This window comes from Phoenix dactylifera, unplaced genomic scaffold, assembly GCF_009389715.1.
Source record: "Phoenix dactylifera cultivar Barhee BC4 unplaced genomic scaffold, palm_55x_up_171113_PBpolish2nd_filt_p 000764F, whole genome shotgun sequence".
In the NCBI taxonomy this organism is placed as follows: domain Eukaryota; kingdom Viridiplantae; phylum Streptophyta; class Magnoliopsida; order Arecales; family Arecaceae; genus Phoenix; species Phoenix dactylifera.
Window position 1 is genome coordinate 92,406 of NW_024068135.1, and position 20,635 is coordinate 113,040.

Below are 20,635 nucleotides of genomic sequence, written 5' to 3' on the forward strand. Positions count from 1 at the left end.
ATGTTTTGGGACTAAGAGGTTTTATTGGGAAGAGTTTTCGTACACTTATGTGACTCTCTCTGTTATAAGGTCTACTCCTTACTACAAAGGCTATCTCTTCCCTTGAACTCTCAAACTCCTCTCACAAGCTCTCTCTCTCTCTTCCAGGCTCTCTCTCTGTTTCAGAAGCTCCTTCTTTACAAAGGCTAACACTCCTTTTTTTCTTCCTCCCTCACTAGTCTCCTCAGACTAGTTAAAGGCCGGGGACTTAACGAAGCTTTCCCACAATCCCACGAACCCGATGTGGACAACTTCCTCCGGAGTGGGCAAGATGTGGTGGGGTTATGCGGTGCAACCACATGGGACGAAGAGACTGGCTCCCCATGCTACTCCCCATATCCCACGTTCTCCCCAATAGCCATGCATGGCTTAGAGGTACTTCAAAGCCTCCCGAGTCCCACGTTGCATGAGACTATGCGTGGCTTGGAAACACCTCAAAGTCCCCTGTGTCCCACGTTGCATGAGACCCATGCCATGCAACAAATCTCGTGCCTCACGTGGGTTAGTTCGGAAAACTTCTCCCGTCCGTTGTGCATAGTTCTTGAGGTGGGACCCAGGCGCGGACGTGTGATGGCTCTGAAGTAGGCTTGGAAAACGCGTCCCACGCTCCTCACGTCCCACGTCCATGCAATGATTCCCGTGCGTGATGCGGGATGGCTCGAAAAAGGCTCGAACTTCCTCCTGCTTGGCGAATGCGTGGGACTCACCATCGTCTTCACGTTGGGATGGTTTTCCTCCTCGCATGGAACTCGGAACGCACGTCGGGATGGTTCTCTTCCTCTCATGGAACTCAGAACGCATGTCGGGTATGGTTCTCACATGGAACTCGGAATGCGCTTCCTCCCGCGCGTCGTGTGGTTCCTCTAGCGTGGGACTGAGACAACCGAGACGCTCGTAAGTGCTAGAGATTGTCCCGGATCAAAGAGGCGACTCTTGAAGAGGATGAGTCGACCCTTTGAAGTTACAATAGCAAGAGCCGTTTCAATATCTTGAAGTGCCGACCCAGGATAAATATGAGTCGACACCTGAGTTACATGAGTCGACCCCTATACTGCTGGGACCACAACGGAAAGCTTGTAACAACTTTTGTCTTCTTCTGTAACAGAAAAGATTTCCATCAGAACGGAAAGAAAGAAATTCAAATTCCTCTGATGAACTCGTCTATAAATTGAAGGGAACCTCAAAAAGGAAAGATAACAAGGAAAGAAATATAATCAAAGAGAAGAAAAAAAGCTGAAAAGTTCATCATCCTCACCGACATTCTTCAAAAATCTTTTTCTGTGAGAAAATTAGTCGAAGCTTCTCATTGCATCAAGAAGAGCTAGTGTTCAAGCATTGAGACACTCTTCCACAGCCAACCTCTTCATCGGCTTCAGCTTTTATTTCTATTGATTTATTCTATATTCTCTGAAGCTTTGAGTTTTTTGGTTACAACAATCATATATTTGGATTATCTGTTGCTGTAACAGTTTCACTGTATGAAACTTGTAAAAGCTCTTCCAAACCTTAATTGGAAGTTGCTAAATCGAGAGTATTCAGTAAGAAAAAAAGTTTTTGGTTGGTTTGTCTGAAAACCAACTGGGTTGTTTGTGAGCCTGGAAAAACAAACGGTGATCGGTTTTCGGTTAGTTGTCTGGAAAAACCAACTGGGTTTTTGATTATGAGCCCGGAAAACAATCAGGCCGTAATCTACTGGATTATAGTGAAATCTCAAGCGTGGCTTGGGAAGTGGATATAGGTGCTGGGAGTGCACCGAACCACTATATATCCTTATGTTTGTGTATGACTTGCTTCTCCTCTTCCACTGCATATTTCTAACTGCAATCCTCATCTTAATTCACTGATTTATTTGTGCAACTTTAATTCCGCTGCTAAATCTCTAAGTTACTAGAAGATTTCAGTAACTCATTCACATCACGTTATTAATTTTAAAAGACCCAATTCACCCCTCTTAGGCTGCACCTCTGGGCAACAAGTGGTATCAGAGCCTGATATTCACAGTAACTTATTGATCTAACAATCAAGAGTTAAAGGTCATGGCAGCCTCTATGGGAACTTTTATTGCCGAAGGACAATCTACCAACAGACCACCTCTTTTCAATGGCACAAACTTATTGGAAAGCACGTATGCATATTTTTATTCAAGCACTTCACTATGATTTATGGACTGTTATTGTCAATGGACCTCAGATACCAACTAAGATTATTGATGGCATCACCTTATTCAAACCTGAAATTGAATGGGATGACCGTGATAAAAGAATGGCTCAGCTGAATGCAAAAGCCATGAATATTGTTTACTGTTCTTTAGATGCAAATGAGTTTAATCGTATATCTATTTGCATGACTGCTAAAGAAATTTGGGATAAGCTGGAAGTTACACATGAAGGCACTAACCAGATCAAAGAATCTAAAATCAGTATGCTAGTGCATAAATATGAATTATTTAAAATGGAAAACAGTGAGTCTATAACTGAAATGTTTACTATATTCACTGATATTATAAATGACTTGAAAAGCCTTGGTAGATCTTACTCTAACAGTGATCTTGTTCGAAAAATTCTTAGGTCTTTTCCTTGAGCATGGGAAGAAAAGGTCACTACCATACAAGAACCCAAAGATCTCAACTCTCTCCAACTAGAAGAACTGCTGGGTTCCTTAATAACTCATGAGCTTTCAATGAAACAGAACCTTGCGAAGGATGAACCCAAGGAGCGTAGAACAATTGCTCTTAAGTCCACTCCACATAAAGATGAGAGCGAGGATTCTGAATCTGACAACAGTGAAGAAATGGCCCTGATTACAAGAAGGTTTAGAAAGTTTTTCAGAAGAAATAGAGAAAACTTCAAGAAAAGGCCTGTAATCAAGGGGGAGCAAAGTAAGGAAAATAATCATAAGGAGCAATATGTTTGCTGAGTGCAAAAAGCCAGGACACTTCAGAACTGACTGTCCCTTATTAAAAAGGGTTCCGAAAAGATTGAAGAAGAAAGCTATGCTGGCTACTTGAAGTGACAGTGATGACTCCAACTCTCGAGAAGAAGAACAGCAACAAGAAGCTACAAATCTGTGTCTAATGACACACGAAAATGAGGTATACTTAGATACTAAATATGATTTTACTTTTGATGAACTTCAAGATGCTTTTTCTAAGCTAATGATTGAATATAAAAAAACTTAGCTTAAAGAATAAGGAATTGAAACTTAAGAATCAATCCTTAGAAAAAGAAAATGCTCTGCTTCTGAAAAATGAAAAGGAACTACATGAAAAAAATCAAAATCTAGCTAAAGAAGTTGATAAACTGAAACCGATAGTAGATAAATTCACCATAAGCTCTGAGAAATTAAATCTAATTCTTGAAATCAGAGAGCTGTCTTTGACAAGGCTGGATTAGGATATAATCCTTAGAAAAAACAAAAATCACTGAAAAACATGTTTGTAAAACCAACTTATGCTCAACCAAAATCTGCACTATTTAAGTTAGACAAATTGAAGCAGAAATACACTGCATGCAATCCTAAAAGCCAGAATCTTGTAAGTAATGTTTCAATTAAAAAGATATGGATTCCAAAAGGAAGTATTATTGCTAACCTGCAAGGACCCAAGAGAGCTTGGGTACCTAAGATAAAAGCTTAAATTCTGTTTTGCAGGAGTGTCTAGCATCCCATGAATCAAACAAAAGATGGTATTTGGACAGTGGGTGCTTTAGAAACATGACGGGGGATGAATCTTAATTCATGTCCCTCAAAAAGAAAGATGGAGGAATGGTTACCTTTGGTGATAATGGCAAAGGCAAAATCATTGGTATTGGTAACATTCGGATCACTCCAACAACTTTTATTGAAAATGTTTTATTAGTAGATGGATTAAAACATAATTTACTAAGCATTAGTCAATTCTGTGATGAAGGATATGTTGTGACTTTTGAATCATCTATGTGCTTAGTTTCTACTACTAATGACAGCAGGGGCGGCTCAATACATTCTGGGGCCTAAGGCGAATCCAATGAATGAGGCCTTTTGTTTTTAATAATAATTTTTTTAATAATAATTTTTTTAATAAATATAAAATACTTAAAAAATATATATAAAAATAGATAGCTATCAAGTACACTATTTCAACCATGAATCTAACAAAGATAGACAAGAAGCCTTTTCAATTTAATATAATTCTTGAATGGAAGCACATAAAAGTAATTATTCTAAATGAAGGGCCATGAAACTGATTAAATAACTGAGATAATACTTGGAAATACTGTTTACCATGTCAAGCAAGAGCCGGATAGGAAAAGGTCATCCCATGGCACTTCATGGTCAAGATAAGGAAAGAATTTGTCCATAAAGAAATCTCTCAATAAGAGAAAGTAGGGTCATTATGGGAAATTCACTCCATCAAATTAATAAAAATCCCATCCCACCATCTCCCCTTCAAGTGAGTACCCAAGCAGCAACTGCAACATCACGGCACAGCAGCCATTCAACCCCCTCCCTCCTTTTCTCTCTCTACCACCCAAGAGGGGAGAAGAAACCGAGAGGAGAAAACTAAAAGAATCTCCACCCTCCAAGACGTCCATCTCCAATCCCCCTATCTTTCTTCCGGATGGCCCAGCTGGATCAGGAGTAGTGTGAGGGAAGGAAAACCAAGACCAAAACCAAAAAAGAGAAGGGATGAAAGGTAAGAGTGGCTTCAGGCGTCTATCAAGCCAACCAAATCCCTCCTCTCTCTCTCTCTCCCCCCCCCCCAACCCAAAACAAAACTACTGTCCCCAACTTCCAAATTGCCCCTCTGCAGGCCAGGAAACTCTCCACCGATGGAGGGGAGAAGATTCTTAGCCAGCTCCTGATCCCGTTTATATGGGGCCTTTGCTTCCTTTTGGTCAGCCTCCCGGGGCCTTCCTTTGGCCCGGGGCCTTAGGCGACCGCCTCAGTCGCCTAAGGCTCGGGCCGGCCCTGAATGACAGTGGTATAATATTTACTGGACATAGGCATGGAAATGCGTATTTGGTTGATTTAGATCAAATACTAATGAAAAACATGGATTGATTGGTAGCTATGAAAACCAAAAATAGTGAGACTAGCTGGTTATGGCATCGAAAATTAGCTAATGCAAGCATGGACTTAATTTCAAAGCTTATTCGAAAAGAACTTGTTTTTGGATTACCTAAACTGATTTTTGAAAAAGACAATTTGTACTGCATGTCAATTAGGAAAACAAATCAAGAGAGGGGGGGTGAATTGGTTTCTATAAATTTTTAGTTCCTTAATGAAATTGATAGATGATTGAATCGCTTAGTTAATACTAGTTAAGTGTGTGTAGTGAAAATAGAAAGACACACAAGGCAAACACACAAGAAGTATAGTGGTTCGGTGCTCTCCCTTGCCCGTGCTGGGGTCGACCCAAACTTTCCTGGGGTCGACTCAACTTACTGTTCATTTGACTTGTGGTCGACCCCTGCTACAGTGGGGTCGGCCTTCTCAAGAACCACAGAACCTTGTATTTTTGGCTGTTTTCACTAGGGTTGACTCAACCTTTCTTGAGGTCGACCCATGCTACGGTGGGGTCGACTCAAGTTCCATTGGGTTCGACCCTCTCAGGAATTTCAGAGACATGGTTTGGAACACATATCCTTGGGGTCAACTCATGTTCAGTTGGGGTCGGCTCAAGTATTCCTGGGGTCGGCTCCATCGGGGGTCGGCTCAGAAAAACTTGGGGTCAGCCCTCTCAGAAAATTTCAGAGAGTTGTTTTCTTCAGGCTTCAAGCTGGGGTCGGCTCAAGGTTCTTTGGGGTCGGCTCCTCTCCTAGGGTCGGCTCAAGGATACATGGGGTCGGCTCCACTCACTGTTCATCTGTGCCATTTTTGCAGGGATGTGCCAGATGGTTCCAAGGTGTGCCAGGGTCGACTCCACTTCCTCTGGGGTCGACTCAATCCATACTTTCCTGCATCTTAAGGTTAGACTAATTCATATAATCAATGAAACATATTTCAAGTAATTTTGAGTGTATGCTATGATAGAGCTACATATCCTTAACAATAAAAATTACTGTTTTACCCTTAAGAGTATATTTCACTTGAAACTTTGCTGAATTAGATTTAAGAGTTCTCTATCACTTTTCTACTATAAATTTTATCTCGTTGTTAATCATTGGAAGACGTCTTGATCTCATTCTCTTAATATATCATGAATATATCGAGGGTGTCGTATTCATTAGTGATGTATCACGTTAAACTGTATTATTAATTTGATATTCCCTCAATGGCTGTGTTAATCATCGAAATAACACTATCATCCTCAATGTTGTCTCCACAACTAGAGCTTTAGAGCTTCTGCATATGGACTTATTTGGACCAACTAGGACTGCAAGCCTAGGTGGAAAATATTATGGCTATGTTATTGTAGATAATTTTTCTAGATATACATGGGTTCTATTTTTAACACACAAAAATGAAGCATTTTCAGCATTTACTAAACTGTATAAAAAGATTTCAAATGAACATGGACTGCAAATTATCAAGATTCGAAGTGATCATGGAACTAAATTTGAAAATCATTACTTTGAAAATTTCTGCACAGAAAATGCTATTGATCATAACTTTTCTGCACCAAGAACACCACAGCAGAATGGAGTTGTAGAAAGAAAGAACAGAACTCTTACTGAAATGGCTAAGACAATGCTATGTGAAAGCAACTTACCTAAGTATTTTTGGGCTGAAGCTATAAACACAGCCTGTCATGTCCTTAATAGAGTTACTATTAGATCTATTCTAAAGAAAATTCCTTATGAGCTTTTGAAAAACAAGAAACCAAATCTTTCATACTTTAATGTTTTTGGTTGCAATTGTTTTGTTCTAAATAATGGTAAAGACAACTTGGGAAAGTTTGATTCCAAATCAGATGAAGCTATTTTTCTTGGATATTCTTCATCAAGTAAAGCATATAGAATATTCAACAAGAGAACTCTAATTGTTGAAGAATCAATACATGTTATTTTTGATGAATCTAATGACATTTCTTCAAGAAAGATTGTAAATCTCGATGATGATGCAGGAGAACTCAATAAAGAAATCAAACAATTAACCAAGGTCCGCCGTACCGGTACCGGTCGGCGTACCGGTGGCCGGACCGGTACGGTACCGGTCCGGTCCGGTACGTACCGGCTGGTACCGGTCCCGTACCGGCCGGTACGCGGTGGTTTCAAAAACCACAGCGCGCGGCGCTGTGGTTCTAAAAAAAAAAAAAATCGTACCGGTGCGAACCGGCCGGTTCGCACCGGTACGAGGTGCGTACCGGCCGGTACGGGCTCCGAACCGGCCGGTACGGGCCCGAACCGGCCGGTACGCACCCGTACCGGCCGGTTCGGATAAAAAACCGGGAAATACCGGTTTTTTATCCGTTCCGGTACCGGTCCACGGCCGGACCGGTACGTACCGGCCCGTACCGGCCGGTACGGGCCGGTACGGCATTCCATGCAATTAACCCTAAAGGATGTCTCTGCATCTGAAAATTCAGAACATGATGAAAATCAAGAAGAAGAACAAATGCTTAAAGGTAAAACTAGTCTACCAAAAGAATGGAGGTATGCACCCAGTCATCCTAGAGACTTTATAATTGGTGTTCCTTCACATGGCATTAGGACTAGATCTTCTATTAGAGATGTTTGTAATCACCTTGCATTTGTTTCTCAAATAGATCCAAAATCTTTTGAAGAAGTTGAAAAAGATAATAATTAGTTAATGGCTATGCAAGAAGAATTAAATCAATTTGAAAGAAATAATGTTTGGAATTTGGTTAGAAGATCTGAAAATATTTCTGTAATTGGTACAAAATGGATTTTTAGAAATAAATTAAATGAAGATGGCATTGCAATTAGAAATAAGGCTAGATTAGTTGCTAAAGGATACAATCAAGAAGAAAGAATTGATTTTGATGAAACCTTTGCACCCGTAGCTAGACTTGAAGTTATTAGGTTGTTACTTGCATTTGCATGTTTTATGGACTTCAAATTATTCCAAATGAATGTCAAAAGTACATTTCTAAATGGGTTTATAACTGAAAAAGTTTATGTAGAACAGCCACCCGGCTTTGAAAATCATAAACTTCCAAATCATATTTTTAAATTGAACAAAGCACTTTATGGCTTGAAGCAAGCTCCTAGAGCTTGGTATGATAGATTAAGCAATTTTTTAATAAAGAGTAATTTTTCAAGAGGAAATATTGATAAAACTGTTTATTAAAAAGAAAAATGCTGATATCCTGATTGTTCAAATATATATTGATGATATTATATTTAGTGCTACTGATGAAAGTTTATGTGAAGAATTTGCTAAGCTCATGCAAAGTGAGTTCGAGATGAGTTTGATGGGTGAACTCAACTTCTTCTTTGGACTTCAAATCAAGCAAACAAGAGATGGAATCTTCATTTGCCAAAGCAAATACACAGAAAATCTTAAAGAAGTTTGGTACTCCTATGAGCCTCTCCTGTAAGTTAGAAAAAGATGAGCATGGTAAATCTTTTAATTCAAAGCTGTATAGAGAAATGATTGGTTTTCTACTTTATCTTACAGCAAGTAGACCTGATATAATGCATAGTATTTGCATGTGTGCAATATATCAAGTAAATCCTAAAGAATCACACTTTATTGCTGTTAAAAGAATACTAAGATATTTACAAGGAACTCAACATTTAGGTTTATGGTATTCTAAAGCATCTACAATTGACTTAATTGGATATTCAGATGCTGATTTTGCTGGTTGTAGATTAGACAGAAAAAGTACAAGTAAAACTTGTCAATTTCTTGGAACAAACTTAATCTCTTAGTTTAGCAGGAAGCAAAATTCCGTAGCACTATCTACAGCTGAGGCTGAATATATTGCTGTAGGAAGTTGCTGTGCCCAAATCCTATGGATTAAGCAATAACTCGAGGACTATGGCATAAAACAAAATAAAATTTCTATAAGGTGTGACAACACTAGTGCCATAAATCTGACTAAAAATCTCATACAACACTCAAGATCTAAACATATAGAAATCAGACATCATTTTATAAGAGATCATGCTCAAAATAGGAATATAAAAATAAAATTTATAAATACTGATAAACAAATTGCAGATTTTTTCACTAAATCTCTTAATGAAGAATTCTTTTGTAAATTTAGAGGTGAAATATGCATTTGTGATCCATTTTGATGACTGATTATAAATGTTAAATTGCATATTTTGATTGATTATTATTAGTTGAATTTTAGTTGATTTGATATGTGGGTTACAATTGATTTTTAAATCTTATTTAAAAATATTGTCTCTTGAACTGTTTGAGGAGACGACTCATGTGAATGAGGAGTCGACTCATGTAGTAAGGGACGACTCATAAGTTAAAAGAGTCGACCCCTAATCTACAAGAGACGACTTATAAGTTAAATGAGTCGACTAAAATAGTACTATTTGAAACGGATTTTAAGAACGTTCTCTCTTTGAAATGTTGAACCTGAAATGTCTCATTTTCTTTAGAAAGTTTTTAGCTTTTAAACACTCTTTCATACAAAAAACCTCCAAAATCCTAGAAATCCTTTCAGAGGTTCTGATTGATCTTCCAATGATAAGAAGAAAGCAACTCACATTCGGACCAAAGAGGAAGAGTATCACTCCGCAAACTGAGAGGAGAACAAAAGCTAGGGCAGAGAAAGCCGTGAATCCACAAAGACAAGAAACGCCACCACCTCAGCCCGATTCGGCTCCTCTGTCACCTCCGTCTTTGGTTTCAAAACAAGGTCCTCTCTCCATAAGAACCGTCTCCACCGGAAGAAGAGTGGATTTTGAGTTTTTGGAGGAGAATTTTCCACTAGGTCAAAATCTAAAGGAGATGGGTGGGGAGTACTTGTGTTCACTGAATGTGTCGACCTACCTAGACTTGGTACGAGAGTTCTACAACAATGCAAGATTTGGGCAAGGTCAGATCTCATCCAAGGTTAAAGATATTTCTATCTTAATTTTTGAAGAAATTCTTAGGGATGCTCTTCGGATTCCCAATGATGGAGAGAATGGAGATCATTTAGAGAATAGAAACGAAGGAATAAGCACTATTCTGAGTAGCGAAGTCATAGAAGATTGGATTGAAGTCAGTGCCAATCAACTGAATGAGAGATGTGTCTGTTGCATCACATGATCAACAAGATGCTATTTTCGAAGACAGAAAAATTTGATCATGTCTCAGAAAGAGACATACTAGTTATGCATCATGTGATTCAAGGATTGCCACTTAACCTATCCTGCATGATGATTAGATACATGGAGACACAAGGACAGAGAAAGGGAGCTTCACTTTCCTATGGTATGGTTCTTACATTAGTCTTCATTTACTTCATTATGAATTTAGAAGGGGAGACCAAGAAAAAACTTCTATATTCAGATGTCTACAATGACAAATCACTGAAAAGAATGGAATTTGTCAAAACTGAGGGCAAATGGATTCATAAAGGGAAAGGAATTCAAGATGAAAGTGGTCAAGACACTCCAACACCACTGAAAGGCAAAAGAATCCCTACTGAAGCACCTCCAAAAGAGTCTCCAGTTAGTCAACCTCCTTCAATCCAAAGACTTTCAGATCCTCCACTAAGACTTGAGAAGTGACAGTTAAAATTTATTGGAGTCAACATCATAAAAACACTGTTCAATTCTGGAGTCTGCTGGAATTCAGTGATTGATCTCACTGTCTTGGTAAAAGAAGTAAAAGTTGAACTTCAAGGATTGAGACAACTGACAGCTAATCAACAGAGAAGAATTACTGAAATTGAAGAACACTTGAAAGAACAAAGAAATTCTCTTCAAGGTTCTCTACAAGAACTGAAAGAAGAGCACACTCAGCTTTCAGCCTCTCTCTCTGCACTGAACAACATCAATCTGGACCTTCATCTTCAAAACCTTCAACCTAGACTGAACCTAGACTGAACCTCATGTTTTCAAAACATAACTTTGTATTGAGCTTCGTTTTATTTTTTTTGGCACACTTGTATGTTGACTGAACATGATACCAATTGTATTTTGATTTATTAAGTGTACTTCATTTATCAATTGCAATGAATACTTATCTTTCTTGAAATATACGTTTTCTTGAATTGTATGTTGCTCTGATAGATTAAAAATATATTGAGTCTGATACCTTCTCTCATTAACACAACTGTTAATTAATCCTTAATGCTTAAGCTCACAACAAGAGGAAAATTGAAATCATTTTTTTTCCTTCCTTTTGTTGATGACAAAAAGGGGAGATATGTGAAAGAATTCCAAACTGAGATGAGAAAAGAAGAAAAGAATTCCAAAGTATATATGACATTAATGGTAATATATAGGAGGAGATTTAAATGGTAATATATATATATGGTAATAGTACTGCCAAGAAAAATCTTAAGAAAAGAAGAACTTTGCATAATTTAAATGTTTGTAACTGATAGGGAGAGATTTTTTCCTCAACTTGTTGAAATTATACTTATATCTCTGAATGTTATCTTTGCTCTGAACTTCATTACAAAATTCTTATAATTGCTCTGAAATTTATTGTTAAATTCTTTTAGACTCAATGGTTTTGTCATTATGAAAAAGGAGGAGATTGTCAATCTTAAAGGATGAATTTTGATGATTACAAAACACTAGAGATAATGTTGAGTACTAATGATATTGGCTTAATTGTGAAGTTCTATAAGTCAAGAAAAATCAGAAGAAATGAAGCACTGCAAAATCATTGTTCTTAATTCTTCATAAACAGTTTATTGGATATGTTCTAAAAGAAAAATGATCTTAATCCAATCCATGGAGATCAAATATGAAGTCTAGAGTTTTCTTTTTGAGAAACTTGAGTCGACCCCTAAGCAAAAAGGACAAGTTTGAGTTGACTCTGGCACGTTTTCTTCAAGTGGCACAGTCAATGAGTCGACCCTCACTAAACATGAGTCGACCCTTGTGTAGTTCAAAGTAAACAGAGAGATTTTACCGCCCGAGACAAGATTTGAAGAGTCGACCCTTGTTCCAAATGAGTGGACCCCCGACATTGAAGAATCGACCTTTGTGTTTGAAGAGTCGACCTTAGTTTAGTCTCAGCATTGGCCAAAAAATTATTGGATGAGTCGACCCTTGTGTTTAAAGAGGCGACTCCTAAAGAGGATGAGTCGACCCTTAAGGTTAATGAGTCGACTCCTTGAAGTTACAACAGCAAGAGCCGTCTCAATATCTTGAAGTGCCGACCTAGGATAAATATTAGTCGACCCCTGTACTGTTGGGACCACAACGAAAAGCTTGTAACAACTTTTGTCTTCTTCTGTAACAGAAAAAATTTCCATCAGAACGGAAAGAAAGAAATTCAAATCTCTTTGATGAACTCGTCTATAAATTGAAGGGAACCTCTTCATCGGCTTCAGCTTTTATTTCTATTGATTTATTCTATATTCTCTGAAGTTTTGAGTTTTCTGGTTACAACAATCATTTATTTGGATTATTTGTTGCTGTAACAGTTTCACTGTCTGAAACTTGTAAAGGCTCTTCCAAGCCTTGGTTGGAAGTTGCTGAATCGAGAGTATTCAGCAAGGAAAAAAAGTTTTTGGTTGGTTTGTCTTCAAACCAACTGGGTTGTTTGTGAGCCCGGAAAAACAAACGGTGATAGGTTTTTGGTTGGTTGCCTGGGAAAACCAACTGGATTTTTGATTGTAAGCCCAGAAAATAATCAGGCTGCAATCTGCTAGATTATAGTGAAATCTCAATCATGGCTTGGAGAGTGGATGTAGGTGCTGGGAGTGCACCGAACCATTATATATCCTTGTGTTTGTGTGTGACTTGCTTCTCCTCTTCTACTGCATATTTCTAACTGCATTCCTCATCTTAATTCACTAATTTATTTGTGCAACTTTAATTCCGCTGCTAAATCTCTAAGTTATTAGAAGATTTCAGTAACTCATTCACATCACGTTATTAATTTTAAAAGACCCAATTCACCCTCCCTCTTGGGTTGCACCTCTGGGCAATAGGTATCAAAGCAAATTTCGATTCTCCACCATAGCCTAGTCCACTCACAGCTTCACCTTGAGATTCTCGCTCTCCAATCTGGGCAATCTTGATGTCTCATGGCACACCTTCATTGGATCCTTCCCAAGGTCGGGAGAAAAAAAAAGGAAAAGAGAGGGACGATTCCCTTATTCACCACCCCCCATTTTTCGCTTCTCTCCTTCCCCTGTCTCCATCACCCACCGGCAGCCCACTATCCCTTCATCGAATCCCTGCCGCTCCCTCACAACCGCATCGGTGCCAAACTCCGCATTCTCTGCCAGTCGCATCATCCTCCATGAAGAGATTAATCACCAAATCTCGTGAGTCCGCCATCGACCACCCGTGCCTAGCCATCTGGTTCCTTTGCCTTGGCATTGGATCTCCTACTCCGTCGCTTTGTTGGATGAAATCATATACGAGAAGGCTTCTTGCTATGAGTCGACCTTGTTCGTGGCATCTCCAGCGTAGTCCACCCATCTCCTCAACTTCATCATTGTATTGCCGTCGCCGCATCGTCTTCGGCCCTTGCCATCAGCCTCAATCTCCCTCACTGTCGAACCGAGTCTATCGTCATTTGGCCGAGGCCCTCTACCGCATGCGTAAGGACTTCGGATCGAATCCCTTACGAGGAAGAAGGGGTCGTGAATCTAGGTCTAACCCAGATCCGATCCAAACCCGGTAAGTGCCCTGTGGATCCGGGTCTAATTCACACCAACCCGCTGACACAATTAATTTTTGCTACATCATCAAATTTCCCATATCTTCAGCTAGACAGCAGTAAACGTTAGCAAACCTTAACACATCATCATAGCCATGCAGCTTGTTGATGTCATCAGCCATGTCAGCACCACGTTACCTGCCACATCAGCATTAGAAACCTGTCCTAGCTAATTTTGACGTGCTAATTCCATTTTTGATGTTCACTTCCGCTGATTCTGCTTCTACAATGAGTTTTTTTTGTTTAGAAGGTGAAATAGTGGTTTAAATTACTTTTTATGAGGTAACGTCTTTCCCTTTGAAAGCTTCATTAATATTTATTTGATTAGGTAAATTGCCTTAGTCCAAGTTTAACCTTATTCCTTTCTTCCACCAATAAAAAAACACCATATTCTTGCATCTAACTTTTATTTGCATCCATCCTAGTTTTTGAACTTTGACATATCATCTACAGTAGACTTATTAGTTTTACTATGTGCATCATAGTAGTTTAGGAATCTAAATTACTTATTATAATTTTTAGTCTATCTCTATATACTTTCATTGCCCTATACTTAAGTGCATCACACTATGACTAGGAACAAACAGAGTCACCACCCATCTACTATGTTTCAAATGACCACAAATCTCATTCCCTCTACTTCTATACCACTATTTGACCCTCGAGCCTTTATAAACTCTGTAGATCGGAAAAGTGAATGAATGAGAAAAGTTCTGCATTATAAAGATTTGAGAATATTTAGTTGCTTCTCCGTCTTATTCTTCTCCTTTTTCTTCTCTTTTCTTCCCTCCTTTTCTTTTTTCTCTTCTTCCCTCTCCTTCTTCTCCCTATGTCCTGCATCAGTTTCTTATGCTTTTAATCAGGATATGAATTCAGTTCTTGTTTGGAATTGAAGTTTTAGTAGAATTTTGTGGTAGAGTATTCATGTTTCCTTGTTAAATTTTTTTTACAAGCTCGTTCTATCTCTCAGGACATTTAAGCATCACTTATTGCCAAAACCTTTCGCTTTCACATGGCTGTCTCTGTTGATTGTGAAAAATGCACTTTGTGCATTTTTTATCTTGGAAAGTGTTTTTTGACCCCTTCAAAAAGATTGTGCCACCTAGGTACAAGTTCATTTAAGAAGGCACGCAAGTATTTAGTACGCAGGAGCGGCCTAATGCAGTTGGGAACCTAAGGCGAACTTACTAAGAGGGCCTTTTTTTTTTTTCTTCTATTTTGTCTTTGAGGCCTTCCCTGCAGTGGGGGGGGGGGGGGGGGGGGGGGGGGGGCTAAGACGAACTCACTAAGAGGGGCCCTTTTTTTTTCCTGTTTTATCTTTGAGGCCTTCCTTGCGGCGGGCTTTCTTTTGGCTGGGGCCTTAGACGACCGCCTTAGTCGTCTAAGGGTTGGGCCAACCCTGTTAGTACGAGGACATTTATAAAGGTTACAAGTTTTTATAAGTCATGCTATATTTTTGCTTGCTACATCCTTATTAATTAGAATTTTGAAATATTGATTTTTCTCATAAAACCACTACTTCCATTATATTTATGTTCTGAATTTTGTATTTTTCATAATAATATTCAGGTCTGGGATTTTCGACATCATGAGTGTGGATTACGGATATGGTCAGTCCCAGGCATATCATGGGTGTATATTGTTGGATGTAATAGTTGCGTGAGATAAAACTTCTATTGTAAATGAAGATCTGGGGTGTATGATGTTAATTGTAAATAGCTTGAGGTGAAAAATACAAGTCCTTTTCCTTAAATGATGTGGATATCTTCACCAAAAATGTAAATGTTGTGTTTCTTGTCTGTTTATTCTTTATGGAATACCATGCTTCTGTTTTCACCTTGTGATAAGTCTTAGGGTGCCATTTCCTTCTGCTGGTTGGTCAGTCTCTGTGCTTGTTGCTGCATGTTTAGTGCTATTTGCAAATTAATGTTTTTGGCTACTCAACATGTATTGCACTCTACAGCTGAAAGCCACAGATTTAAATTGGTCGTAACTTTCAAAAAGATTATGCTGCTTATCATTTTATTGTTCTCTAGAAGTATCAAAGAACGTGTCTACTTCATCTTGAGATTCTGTTCTGTTCTTGGTATCATGATGCTTATTTTAGAAGGGATGTGACAATAACCCTGTAGGGGAGTTAGAAGATTCTACCTTGGGTAAAAGTGCTGAAGAATTGGTTTGCTTGGGCCAAATGAGTTTATTTTGTTAGTCCTGGTTCAAGTTCCAAAATCTTGATAAAAAAAGAAACATAAAAAAGTTGGAAAATAATACATGTTAGAGAAAAGAGATTACACAAAAATTTTAAAGTGACAGATTTTAGTTAGTAATAATTTCATACACCAAATAAAACTCATTCTTGTCAAAATAATATCAATTTTCACACACACACACACACACACACATCCGACATGTATAGGCTTTAAAGGCTGATATCTAAACTATCTTGACCAGCACCAACATTGAATAGGATATTGATTTATCTCCTCTGATTGAACTAGATACTGAATGAGGTTAAAAATGGTTTTAGGCACTATGTCCAATTATCTACCCACCTATAGTTATCTCTAATTGATTTTATTTCATTTCATCTTTATCTCTTAAACTCATTTGGGTTGTTGATAAATCTCAAATATTTTGTTCGACGTCTATATGTGCATGTGCCTCATCATCTAAACTTAAGAAGATCTTAATCCTGTAACCAGAGCAACCTATCTTGTTCTTGTTGTGCACTGCACATGCCTAGTGATATGAAACTGATCAAGATGTGCAAGATGCTTTTTACTTTTAAATTGCATTGAAACACTTTAAGACTATAGATTGAATGCAAAAAGGATCTAGATCCTATTAAGACAACAGTACCTTGCCTGTCAGGTCAGTTCTTCAATATTAGGAAGTTTTCGATCTTTTGGGAAAGGAGTTTCTGGCAATAGACGGAGTCCTTGACATAACAAGTTTTCATCTAGAGAAAAAAGAGAAGAATAGAACAGAAATAAAAACAGAGGATGAGAGATCATATTTGTTTTGGTTTATGTGGATCTGTTCTATATAAGTTTGAGTAACTTTAAATCTTTAATCATGTCTAGGGTTGCTATTATTTCTAATTACCAGTTTGGATAGTTAGCAATCATAAGCTTGCAATCAGTTGTCCTAATTAGCGAAATTATGGCTGGGAAATCATGGTTGTCCTTGGAATTAACCTTTCCTCAGTGTATATATTAGCAATCAGCTTGTAAGAGTGAGGTGAGTCTGACTTAACCAGCAACCTCATAAAAGCCCTGTAGGAATCCTCGAACTCATTTAACCAATTCTGTTCCATGTATCATCTCTGCTGTCCCCGTTGGAGTTGGATTTCTCAATCTTTTGTTAAATATTGGCAGGATGTGCCTTAGATTAGCATCCCTAGTCTTAGATGACTCAATCAGTTTGTGATTGTCAACTCTACTTAATCAGTTCTAGATCATTAACACTGCTATGGGTGATAACAAGCACTTTAGGTTCTCAATCTGTTAAGTGAACCAATGGAACTTTATGATGAAACATGCTTTCTTGGAAATTTTTTTCGCAATGCCTCGCATTTGTTGCATATATCAAGTTCTCAAGCATATAGTTTTAAGTGCATAAATGCTGTACTCTTTGTAACATTGTGTTACAGAGGTGCCTACATGGTTAACATTTCAGGAATTAACAACGTCAGGTATTGCCAAACCTAATAAAAAAACCCAATAACCTAAATTACAAGATTCCTACGGGGGTGAAAGAGTAAGCACTAGGATTACTGCTGAAAGGGTGACCGACAACAAGCTTCTGAAGCTGAAGAGTGGCATTGTAACATCAGTTGAAAAAAAAAAGTTAAGCTACAGCTCGTTTTGAAGTATAACTTTCTATGAAGATTTTAAGATTAACAGCTTTGCGTGTGTCCTACGAAAAAGAGATTCCTCAACTTTGCTTGTGAAATCCAAGAAAAAATAACTTTCTAGAGATGAAAGCATTACCTATATCAACTGATAGTAATTCAATTATCAGTCCATCGTAAATGACTTCGGGTGACATTGTTAAGCTAGATGGAGAAAACTAGATTGAAGTAATGCACCCTGTCGTTATCCCGAAGAACCAACCTTTTCCGAACCTTGGAATGATAAGAGTCTAAAGGGCAAATGACAAATAGAAAAAATTTAGTGAAGTCCCTCAATATATATTGTTCTATTGTGAGAGAGAATGCAAGAAGGCTATTGACAGGAACAGCCTTAACATAAAATATTGGGAGTGAGCTAGATCTGCATCCAAATACTTCTTATCTCTTATGGTCCTGCAACGAGTCTGCCAATATAAATTATGGAAATACAGCTTGGGACCATTTGGACAATTTATAAACAATACTCTATCTTCCAACTTGGAGCCCACTATATAGTGGTCTTTCAAATAAATGGTACAGATTTTAGCTATGCCCCTAAGAATTTTCCTTTTTTTTTCCTTTTGTCGATTCCAAGCTTTCAGCTACTAGAGTTTTACGGGAAACAAAACAAAAGAAAACAAAAAGGAACCTTAGACAAAGGCACTAGGAATGATTCTCCAAGAGGCTAATAGGGCCTTCTCATGGAAATTAGGCTTCAGATAAGACAGTCAAAGCCTCTAAACCAGGGGCTAGATGCATTCAGGTTCAACATATCTTCTTGGTTTTTTTAGGAGCACTTCAGTTTCAAGTGTGCAATTGCCCAAAGTCCAAACACGTTTTTGTTGATGGTGATATTTGGAAGGAACCTGTAGGAAGGATCCAAAAGTTAACCGGCTTTATTGTTGTCCAATTTGGCTTGCGCTGACCGGTAGTCCTAGTCCATATTTGAGCAAGTGAGTTGGAGAGAACCCATCATCAATTTTTAGTGTAAACAAGGTGATGTTTGCTTATCTTGTATCAAATAAATCCATCGTTAATCATCATAATTGAAGGGAATATATGGGCCAATGGGTTAGAAAAATCATACATAACGGCTTATGTGTTTGGATGAACATAATAGAGTTCTTCTCCTTGATTAGGGTTTTGGACATTTGCACCACAAACTCTTTTTCACCCCCCCTTTTTTTTTATAGGTGGGATTTTTATTTGAGGTCCTATTGCCCAATGCAAACATGTCTGTTTGTCGATGGTGATTTGCTTCTCAATAAATATAATTAGCATGAGAGCCTTCGTAATCAGGCAGATGGTATCAACCACCAGCACTTAAGACGATGCCGTCTAGCAATGACCTTTGCATCTTATACTCTAAATCCTATCTTATAGGTCCAAGACAAACTATCCTTGTTTGCTTTTAAATTTAAATGATTAAGGTCTTTCACTCCAATTCATGAACTTATCAGGAAAACTAATAGGCACAACCTCATGATAGAATATTGTCATGTCTAATCTTAGATGAGAGGAATGAATGATCCATATAGGTAAATTAACAAAGCTTAGAGAAAAGTGAACCACCAAAAGTGAATTACAAGTGCTTCATGTAAATGTTCATCCAGCAGCTATAATGTATTGGATGAGAAGATGATAGATAAAGAGCACGGCATGGAAACAAGGAAGATGTTCCTCGATTTAGCAGGCCCCAAACAATCATTGGTAGGACACAAGAACTAATTCAACTTAAATATACCATTCTCTAATAAATCTTATTTTATCTTAATAAATCTAACAAGTCCATTGCTACATTCTCTAACCTTTTCTCTGCCCTATGAACTCTATACCAACTTGTGCTTCTACTTTCCATTATCTTATCTGTCTTCTTCTTACTCCACATGGAAATAAACCACTACTAGTAATATATCTGGGTTAGGAATTCCTCACTCTTCCCCCCCCCCCCCCCCCCAAAAAAAAAAAGTTTGACCAAGAATCAAGCATATATTTTGAACTGTAGAAATGTTTCTCTTCCTAAAATTGTGTTACAAAGAAGCCTGTCCACCATTGTTAAACATCACGAGCTAAAAGTATCAGGTATTAACAAACTACTTAACAAAAAAGGGTTGATTATTTCATATTCTTGGTTAAATTAAAAGAGTCATTAGGAGATCAAAGAGGAAGCACTTGGTGGACTATGTGATAAAAGAGTGACTGAGGATAATGTTCTCGGGAGTGAAACTAGAGTAGCACTGTAACTCTCTTTCAACAAAGGTATTTGATAGTATTTTGGATTTTCCATAGATATTTTAGGATTATCTGCTTTGAATGTATTCTATATGATAATGAGATTTCTCAAGTCTCCAACTTTGTTTAAAAAGGAAATATAACTCTTGACAGGCAAAATCTTGACCAAATCATCTGATAGCGATTCAGTTGCCTGTCTTCAGACCATCTCCATCAATCCATAGCTCATCAAAGTTTGTCTGCAGATGACAATGTTACAAGGGCAAAAGTAATTAGGCCAAGTGATGTACCATATTATTTATCCCAAAGAACCACCCTCTTCAGACCTTAAAGTGACAGTAAATCAATGAGGCAATGGGCTGAACCAAAGGATGGTCCTGGCTCAGTAAGATCAAGTGCAAACTCCCACAAGTCTGGTGTCCAAACTAGAAAAAGTCTAGCATTAATTATTTAGTAATAGTTGATGTTTTGGAACAGTGGAAACTGTTGAAAAAAAATGCTGTAATTAGCGGCGAATAATGCAGTGGCAAGAACAGCCAACTAGAGAAGTTTGAGAGTGGACCAATTTAGGGCCAATCTGTATCCAAAAAAATCATGGCCTTGTGGTCCTTCAGTGGGTCTGTCAATATAGATTATTCAAACAGAGCTTGGGGACCATTTTAACCATCTGGGGTGGTCCTATAATTAATCAATTGTTCATAAAACTTTAGGGATTGAAAACAGAAC

General features: G+C 38.1%; 1 protein-coding gene across 1 annotated transcript in view; it reads left to right on the forward strand.

The window, feature by feature from the left end:
- The window catches only part of LOC103697359 (nicotinamidase 2-like), a 34,537-nt gene extending 18,905 nt beyond the window's left edge, over nucleotides 1–15,632 (forward strand). The window contains exon 2 of the mRNA XM_039120262.1: nucleotides 15,355–15,632. The gene's annotated coding sequence lies outside the window, so the exon portion shown is untranslated. The remainder of the gene's footprint in view (nucleotides 1–15,354) is intronic.
- The last annotated feature ends 5,003 nt before the right edge of the window (nucleotides 15,633–20,635 follow it).